The following is a 9,458-nucleotide window of genomic DNA, read 5'->3' as shown; positions in this document are numbered from 1 at the left end:
GTACACAACCCAAACCATCACGTGAGGCGTCACAATAGATCACATAACCCAAGCCACGCTCAGGTATCACCAACACCGAAGCCGTAGTCAACCTTATTTTCAACTCTTGAAAGGATGACTCACAGGCCTCATTCCATGCAAACTTGATCCCTTTCCTGGTCAATCTGGTCATAGGAGCTGCCAAACGGGAAAAATCCTTCACAAATCTCCGATAATAACCCGCTAGGCCAAGGAAACTCCGGATCTCAAAGACATTCTTGGGTTGCTCCCAACTCAAAACTGCCTCTATTTTTGAAGGATCAAATGAAACCCCACCTTCCGAGACAACATGTCCCAAAAATTTCACCTCTTGTAGCCAAAACTCACACTTTTCATACTTGGCGTACAAACGGTGCTCCCGTAGAATCTGCAACACTATACCCAAATGGACCTCGTGCTCTTCCCGAGTCCGTGAATACACAAGAATATCATCCACAAAAACTACCATAAACTGATCCAAGTAATCGTGGAAGACATGGTTCATTAAATCCATGAATGCCACCGGCGCATTGGTTAAACCAAAAGGCATAACAAGAAACTCGTAATGTCCATACAGCGTACGAAACGCGGTCTTTGGAATATCCTCCTCTCTAACCCGTAACTGATAATAGCCTAACCTCAAGTCAATCTTCGAAAAACAACTGGCTCCCCTCACTTGATCAAATAAATCATCTATCCTTGGTAAATGATACTTGTTCTTGATGGTGGCATGATTCAACTTTCGGTAATTAATGCACAACCTCAAAGAACCATCTTTCTTCTTAGCGAACAAGACCGGTGCACCCCACGGTGACACACTCGATCGAATAAAGCCTTTCATCCTCAAATCATCAAGTTGCTTCTTCAATTCTTCTAATTCAATCGGTGCCATACGATACGGTGCCATAGAGATTGGTGCGGTACCAGGCATCAAATCAATAGCAAATTCCACCTCTCGGTGTGGAGGCAACTCAGTCAAGTCCTACGGAAACACATCCAGAAAATCACGCACAACTGCTGGATAATCAACCCCATAAAACTCAACGTTATCATCGGCGAAAAGACTAGCCAAGAAGAATGTCTGCCAATCTCGACCCCTAACACCATAAAATGAATGAGTGAGAGGATCACACCGATCTCCCACAAAATAGAAACAATCCCCATCCGGGGTACACACTGAAACTCTGCCCCTGAAACAATCAATGACAGCTCTGAAGGATGACAACCAGTCTATCCCAAGAATGACATCAAATCCCGTCATCTCGAGAAGGATAAGATCGAACTCAAGAACACGTCCAGCAATTGTGATGGAACAACTCCTACAAACTCTACTAAGAGCAACTGAACCCCCGATAAGCGTGTCAACACAAAGCGGTCTGTCTAACTGACTGACCTCTAAACCCAATGCCGGTGCAAATGATGAAGCAATGAATGAATAAGAAGCACCAGAATCAAACAATACACGAGCTCAAGAATGGGACACAAGAAACATACCCCTAACAACTGAAGGACTGAATGGTGACTCGACTGGAGTGAGTGCAAACATGCGACCCTGGTTCCTCTGCCCCTGGGAACTACCTGCCTGATAGCCAGACTGCTGAGTAGGTGCACTCGAAGAAGCTCCCCTACCAGGTCGAGAACTCTGGGCTGACATAGCTGGCTGAGACGGCTGAGGTGGTGGTAGTGGTCGAAACCCTGACTGAACTGTGGCAGACTGCATCTGCCTCTACTGTGAACCTCCATCTCTGCCCAAACCACTGCCCCGCTGTGGACAATTTTTCACCCTATGGCCCTGCTGGCCACACCCGAAACATCCACCAGACGCCACCTGAATCTGAGTACACTGGGACTTGTGATACCCTGGCTGCCCACACTTGAAACAAATCATCCAAGCTATCTGTGTCTGAGTGCATTGGGACTTGTAATGTCCCAACTGCCCGCATCTGAAACAAGTAACATTCGGTCTAGAAGACCCCATGGACACTGAAGCTGTGGGTGCATATCTAACTGGCTGCCGTCCCCTGAACCCTGACTGCTCATGCTTCTGCTTCTTACTTGATTGACCTTCGGAGAAAGTACTCATACCCCTGTTATGCTTATAGGACTCCCTGATAGCCTTGTTGTCCTTACTCTCAGCCTCAACCACTAAAGCCTTTCGCACTGCTTTTGCATACTCTGTCGGTTCTGAAGCAGCTACAATTGGCCTAATGGTAAGATCAAGGCCATCAACAAATTTCGCTATCTTTCCTTCTTCATCATTAGCAATTCCCGGTGCAAACCTCAAAAGTGATGTAAACTTGTTTTCATACTCTGTAACTGTCATACTTCCTTGCTTTAACCCATCAAACTCCTTCTTTAGTTCCCTCCGCTTAGGCGCTGGAAAGTACTTCTCATAATACAACTTCTTGAATGTAGCATATGTCATAGTATCCAGATTATAGGTGTGAGAAACGGTCTTCCACCAAATCTCAGCATCGCCCACAAAATTGTAAGTCGCCAATGTGATCTTCAACTTGTCCGTTGCCAAATTCATGGCATTAATATGCTTCTCCACCCTATCCAGGAAACCGTCCGCAACAAGCGGATCTGGACCACCCTCAAACAAGGTTGGCATCAACTTCACGAACCTGGCAATGTGAGAAAGAGTATCATCTAGCTCATTTGTCTTCGAAGGTGGTGGTGGTGGAGCCGGTGGTGGCACAAACTGTGACGATGACGCACCTATTGGTCGATATGCATCAAAAATAGCCTCTTGAATGGCTAACCTAATTTGTTCCCTATTCATCTGAAAAGGTGGATCAACAGTCCCCCTCGCTTGTCCCCCTCTTGGTGGGACCAAATCACGCAATAAGATATCTTCCTCAACTTGCTCCTGATCCCTTTCCACGGGATTGGAGCTAGAGCTTTCCCCGGGATCCCTTCGTGTTGCCATGACGCTATAAGAAAAAGGAAACAGATCAAAAACGATGACACTAAAATACGCACGAGAATGAAGTCCTCACACGAATGACTTGACAAGAATGGAAACACATAAGCACCTTTCATAGTCCCAGAATACCCAACTAATGATAAACATGATCATGCTAATCATATACAACAACATTAAACACTTAGCACGTAGTCATATAAGCAGTTAAACAAATAAGCACGTCTTTCAAATAATTAAGCACCTTAACACATAAGCATATAAGCATGCCATCACGTAAACAATTAAGCAAGTAAGCAAATAACTCAACTCCCCATGCAATCCTAGGTAAGCCTCTACCCGTCGTCCTAATGGTATTCGAACCATGGCTCTGATACCAAATTTGTAACGACCCAAATGGATACCAAAATAATAATAAAAATCTATAAAAATTTCGGCATGACCTCCGTAGAAAATGTCTCTAAACAACCTGTTGAAATACAAAAAATAAATACAATGGCCTCACTGGGCCTTAAATCTAACATATCCTGTCCCAACGCAATATACATATATTATATCACATCTCCAAAGTGACTACATACATACAAAATCCCATTCCTCCATCTCATCCAACAAGGAACATACTTTGATTACATCAAGTTACAGTCCAAAAAGCGTGGTTAGAATTTAAAAGTCCATGGCTTACAACATTATACTAATTAAACTAAAGTTTTACGAGTTAGTTAATATTACATTTACAAAATATTAGAGAGTTTTAATACAAAAGATAGCAAAAAATAAAAATAAAAAAATAGGTCTCCGTGCTCGTCTAAAATCGTGGTGGATCGTCGTCCGCCACCTCTTTTCCATGTCCTGAAAAATGTTAGAAATAATGGGGTGAGCATAAGCTCAATAGGAAGTGTCTAAGACACACTTCTTATATCCCCATGAATCCATACAATGAATAGATAAAAAAGTGAAAGGGATCATGCTATAAGGAAACACACACTCCCAAATACAATAACAAGTATGTAACAAATACCACCCAATCACAAGTTTACCACAATGTCATGAAGTGCAATATGCAAATGTTACTCCCCATTTTCCGAAACATTTCCGTTTCAACTTCCAAAACCGTTAGTGTAATCCAACCCAAGGCACCTCCAAGGCGTCACGAATGGAGGGTTGACTAACTATCCACGACCACAAGGCACCTCCAAGGCGTCGCATCTGGCCTAGTTAGCTCAACCATGATCCCTTCTAGACTACACTAACACCACGGACCACTAGGCGCCTCCTAGGTGTCCGGTTTTCGCAAACTCCTTTAAAAAAATATTTTCTCCAAAATAATTTCGTTTGTTCAAAAAAAACATTTTTTTTTCCCCCTTTCTCTTTCCCAATGAATGCATGAATGCGCATGCTTCAATTAATCAATTCAACCATAGGCTTTCATACATTCCATTTACATCATCATCACAATTTAATAGAAATTTATAAGCATTCATTTCTTTTATTTATTGACCATAGCATCATTTTCTTTCAAAGCAATAAATAAATAAATAAATACATAATCTTAGGACATACAACATGTCAACACCAAACATGCTCAATCACCGTAATAAATCTAGTCATATATATGAATTCAAATAATACATGGAACACATTTAGCATTTTAGATAAATATGCTTCAACCACAAACTAGATAATCAAAATTAGCATGCTTAGGATCAAATTTAAGGGGTAAAATTCACAAAAAGAGCTAAGAAGTTGTAGATTAGAACACCTCTACCTCAAATTGATGAAAACCCCCAATTTGAGCCCAAGAACTCTAGAATTTTGAACTCCCCAGAGTGCACCAAATGATGATTGGCTCCTATCAAATTAACGGGCTCAACGAGCTCAATAACTTTGCTTCACAATGTTCTACCAAAATCCAATTGGTGAATATGAGATCAAAGCTTAAAATTACAAAAAGAGAAAAAGAAAAAAGATGCCGAGAGAAGGCCGGAAGCAGAGAGAGAGAGAGAAATATATGTCTGCATAATGGCCTTATGGCCTTTAGTCATGTTTTTAAGTTATTGGTGGGGCCCACCTACTTTTGAAAAAAAATCTTAACTTTAATATATATACATATACATATATATAAGCATAACTATTACAGATTCGACTGAGGCTTCAAGGTCGGACCAAGGAGAAGGGAAGAGCACAAGTAAGAGGAGGCTAGACAGTAGCTCAGTGTTGCCGAAATAGTGGACACGACGCCGAGATTTCATAACTGAAATCACAGGCAAGTTCTTTTCTTCCTCCTTCCCGTTGGCCTGTGTTCTGTGCACCTAGATAGTCTCTAGGGTTTAATTAATCATTAACTGAGTGTTATATGTATATTAGATGCTATATTGATGATCTGTATGTGTTGAAATCTGTTCAATTATAGTTCGTGCATGTCTGATTTCAGTAGTGTTCTTAAAGCATGATTAGTTTGTAGAACTTGTAGTCTCTGTATTTGATTTCAACTGCTGTAAACACACCATGGGGATTATACTGGACACAGTTAGGACTCTTAGGAACAATTTAAAACCAAATAAACAGGTTGGGAGCGACCGGAGAAGAACCAGAAGGTCGCAAAAGTTGCAGAGGTTGAAGACGGCTCTCAGAGGAGGTTAGAGCCGGCGCCATAGAAGTGGGAGCTGGCTCCCATGCATATAGAGCCAGCCCCAAAGTCCTTAGAGCCGGCTCCAGGCTTAATAGAGCTTGCTCCCAAAGTCATGGAGCAGGCTCTCTCTCAAATTTGATTTCTGATGGTTTTTTTGACGCACTGTTTTGAACTGTGCGAGGCTTAAACTGTTCTAATGGTTTTGGGACTTTACAGAGGACTTAAGAAGATGGTTTTAGGTATCATTAAGACCTTAAATTGATTAAAATTGAATTCTAAGTACATGGGACAAACAGTATCTGATTTGTGTAATTGTGTTAAACTGTTACCGGAAGAAAGGGATTAATTGCTTAAACTAAATTTTAGCAATTTAATGGGAAACAACATGATTATAAAACTTGTTCCAAGTGCATTATTGGGTCAGTGATGTATTGAATTTGATCTATGCATGCTTTGGAGGCTAATTGTTGAAATATTAAATCTTTTTCTACAATTACATGGATTAGTGTTTGGATTTAAATTGCTAGAATATTATATATTGTTTTGCAATTAGTTGGATAATGGTTTAGACTGTAAGTTGCTAAAATGTTATTTAATTGTTGTAATTTACATGGATATGGAGGTTTGTATGCACCGGTATGGGACGGTGGCATACTAGGGACGGTTTAGCTTCAAAACGCTAAGACCTAACCTATTTAATTGTGTTTAAGTCAGATAAACTGACTAAGTTGAGTGACTTCCTGGATTTGTTGGTTGTAGTTAAGTCATATCAGCTGAATAAGTTGAGTGACTATCTGGACTGCATTTTGTATGTCTCCTTAATGAAAAATTGAATGACATACTCTGGATTTGGACGGACTTTAGATATATGGTTATGATACCTCGAGATGAGCTTGAGTCTCAGGCTCGTTGGTTAGGGTGCGTATATGCAGTGTTGCGTAGTTGGATATAGTAAGAAGGTGTACCCTGTTAGGTCTAGGTACTCATGCCCACCTTTGGGTGCGTTTTCGCATGTTGTCTTTTATTCAAGTTGAGACCCCTATTACAGTCCAGTGAATGTCCTTAGTGTGGATATATATATGTATGGACTAAATAGATATTGTAAGGTATCTAGGGTGTATCTGCGTATCGGGTCACTGTATGGATTACAGTTATAGGTATAGGACGGTTCCAGCCTTAGAGCTTAATCGTGCTGTTCGAGGACAATTTCCCATTTATCAGATTACGTAGGACTTCTCTCGATGTTTTAATTTAATTTACTTTCAATTATTTCAGTTCAGTTGGGATTTATAGGGGTCCACTAGATGGATTCCCGAGTTGTACTCTTGGAGGTTTTGGAGATGTGGATTCGCTTTATTCATGATGCTTTTAAAGGATTTGATAATGGATATTGTTGATAGCTTTATTCTATTCCTTATTTCATTTAATACTTTGTGTTCGCTTTAAAATACTTTAATTGTTTGATATTTCCCTCGGGTTTGGGCCTAGACCTGATCAACCTGTGTTTCGGATCCGAGGGGTATCACAGTTGGTATCAGAGCACTCCAGGTTCAAGTGTCTCTAGGATGTTTCGTATTCAGACTTCCGCGTAGCGTTTTCTCTTGATTAGAGCTTAAGTTTAGGATTCATTGTATTCTTTTACAGTTCTTTTAAACTCGTACTGATATCTGTCTTTCTTTGTTAACAGCATAGTTAACGCTAGAAGAGGACAGATGAACATTCGACAGAGGAGAGTGGCACGTGGCTAACAAGAACGCCTGTGGCGTCAGGAAGAGCATCATTTGCCAGAGTTTCAGGATGATGGTCAGTTCCATGAAGAGCATGAGGACGTTCAGCAGACTCGGGATCATGGAGGAGATCTAGAGTATCCTCCTTACATCAACAACCTCATTGCTCGGGCTATAGAAGCAGGGGTAACAACTGCACTTCAGAATCAGCCTCAGGTATAGCCAACACCATTACCAGCACCGGTTGTTCAGACTGATACTTGGGAGAAGGCAAGGAGTTCTTTCACAAAGGGGAGCCCACCTGAGTTCACCGGCTCCACCGATGCGAAAGCAGCTCATCAGTGGAAACAGGACATCGAGCGACATCTTCGCTTAGTTCATTGCACGGAGGTTCAGAAGCAGATGCTTGCTACCTTCAAGCTAGTTGGGGATGCACTACAATGGTGAGAGTCAGTTACCACCACAGAGGAGAGGATGGCATTGACTTATAATCAGTTCAGTGCACGCTTTAAAGAGAAATATTTTCCTTATGCAGTCATAAGCAGCAGTTCACGCGCTTAGCTCTTTTTGCACCGGAGGAGGTGGATACAGAAGAGAAGAAGCGCAACAGTTTTGTTAAGGGACTGATGTGGTCTATCAAGAGAGCTATTACAGACAGTCCAGCTTATATACATATGCTCAGGTGGTAGACGCTGCTCTACAGCAATATCAATTGACCGTGGACTTCAGACAGGCCAAGGGTGAGAAGCGGGGTGACAGAGACACTGCTAATCAGTCAGCTGAGAAAGGGAATGAGAACGGACACCGACAGAATGACAAGGGCAAGTTCCAGGGACAGCAGCCTTGGAAGAAGCACAAGGGTGGTTCAGATGCTCCTAGGGATGTGGCACCTATTCAACGACAGCAGAATTAGGGACCACAGGCAGGACAGGGTCAGCTACAGGCTAACCGACAGAGGAGGCCATTTGGTACTTTCCAGGGTAGTTGTTACACTTGTGGAGAGTATAGTCATACTTTCAGGCAGTGTCCTAAAGCAAGACAGGGACAGCATGTGCAGCAGGGGCAGAGGGCGCCAGTGCATTTACCAGCTCCACAAGTTCCACGAATTCAGGGACAGGCGTATCCAGCTTTACCGGCACCGACGCAGCCTCAGGGACAGGCACCGCAGTAGTTACATTATGGCAGGGTGTACAACCCCATGCCACAGGATATGCATGCACCTCAGGCTGTTGAGGGTAAGTTTCCTATTCATGGTTTACATGGACACGTTTTTTTGATATGGTTGCTACACACTCATTTGTAGCTAAATCTTTTGTTGCTTTGTCTGGGATAACGACTCAGGTATGCAGTAGACCACAGGGTATTTCTACACCGTTAGGTAATATAGCCATTCTTCATGAGAGTGATGGGCCTGTGACACTAGATATTGGTAGACTTAGATTTCTAGCCAATTTTTTGGTCCTGGACATGCACACTTATAATGTGATATTTGGGATGGATTGGTTATCGCATTACCATGCCCAAATTGATTGTTATGATAGGTCTGTTGTTTTCACCATACCTGGTCAGGATATATACGTCGTCGCTATGCCGTGTTCTAGCGGGGTCACTAGCACCTATTTGTTCCATGTGGAGGAGGAAATGGAGGAGGGGACTACTGTAGCATTAGATAACATACCAATTGTACAAGATTTCCCGGATGTATTTCAGGAGATTCCAGGGTTGCCACCTAGTCGCGAGATCGACTTTGTGATAGACTTAGCTTCAAGCACTACGCCTATTGCTAGGGCATCATATAGGATGGCACCAGTGGAGATGCGAGAGCTGAGGGATCAGATTCAGCAGCTATAGAGCCAGGGTTTTATATGCAGGAGTACTTCACCCTGGGGAGCACCGATTTTGTTTGTAAAGAAGAAGGACGATTCACTTCAGCTATGTATAGATTACAGGGAGTTGAACAAAGTTACTATTTGTAACAAGTATCCATTACCCATGATTGATGATCAGTTGAAGGGAGCTACCTATTTCTCTAAGATGATCTGCGGTCTAGATATCATCAACTTCGGGTTTGGGAGCAGGATGTTTTGAAGACGATGTTTCTCACAAGATACGGATCTTATGAGTTTCGAGTGATGCCGTTTGGGTTGACTAATGC

Source organism: Cornus florida, unplaced genomic scaffold (assembly GCF_030987335.1).
Source record: "Cornus florida cultivar Cherokee Brave unplaced genomic scaffold, ASM3098733v1 CherokeeBrave_3.0.0_Hap2_Chr09, whole genome shotgun sequence".
NCBI lineage: Eukaryota > Viridiplantae > Streptophyta > Magnoliopsida > Cornales > Cornaceae > Cornus > Cornus florida.
Note: the sequence above shows the minus strand (reverse complement) of the source record.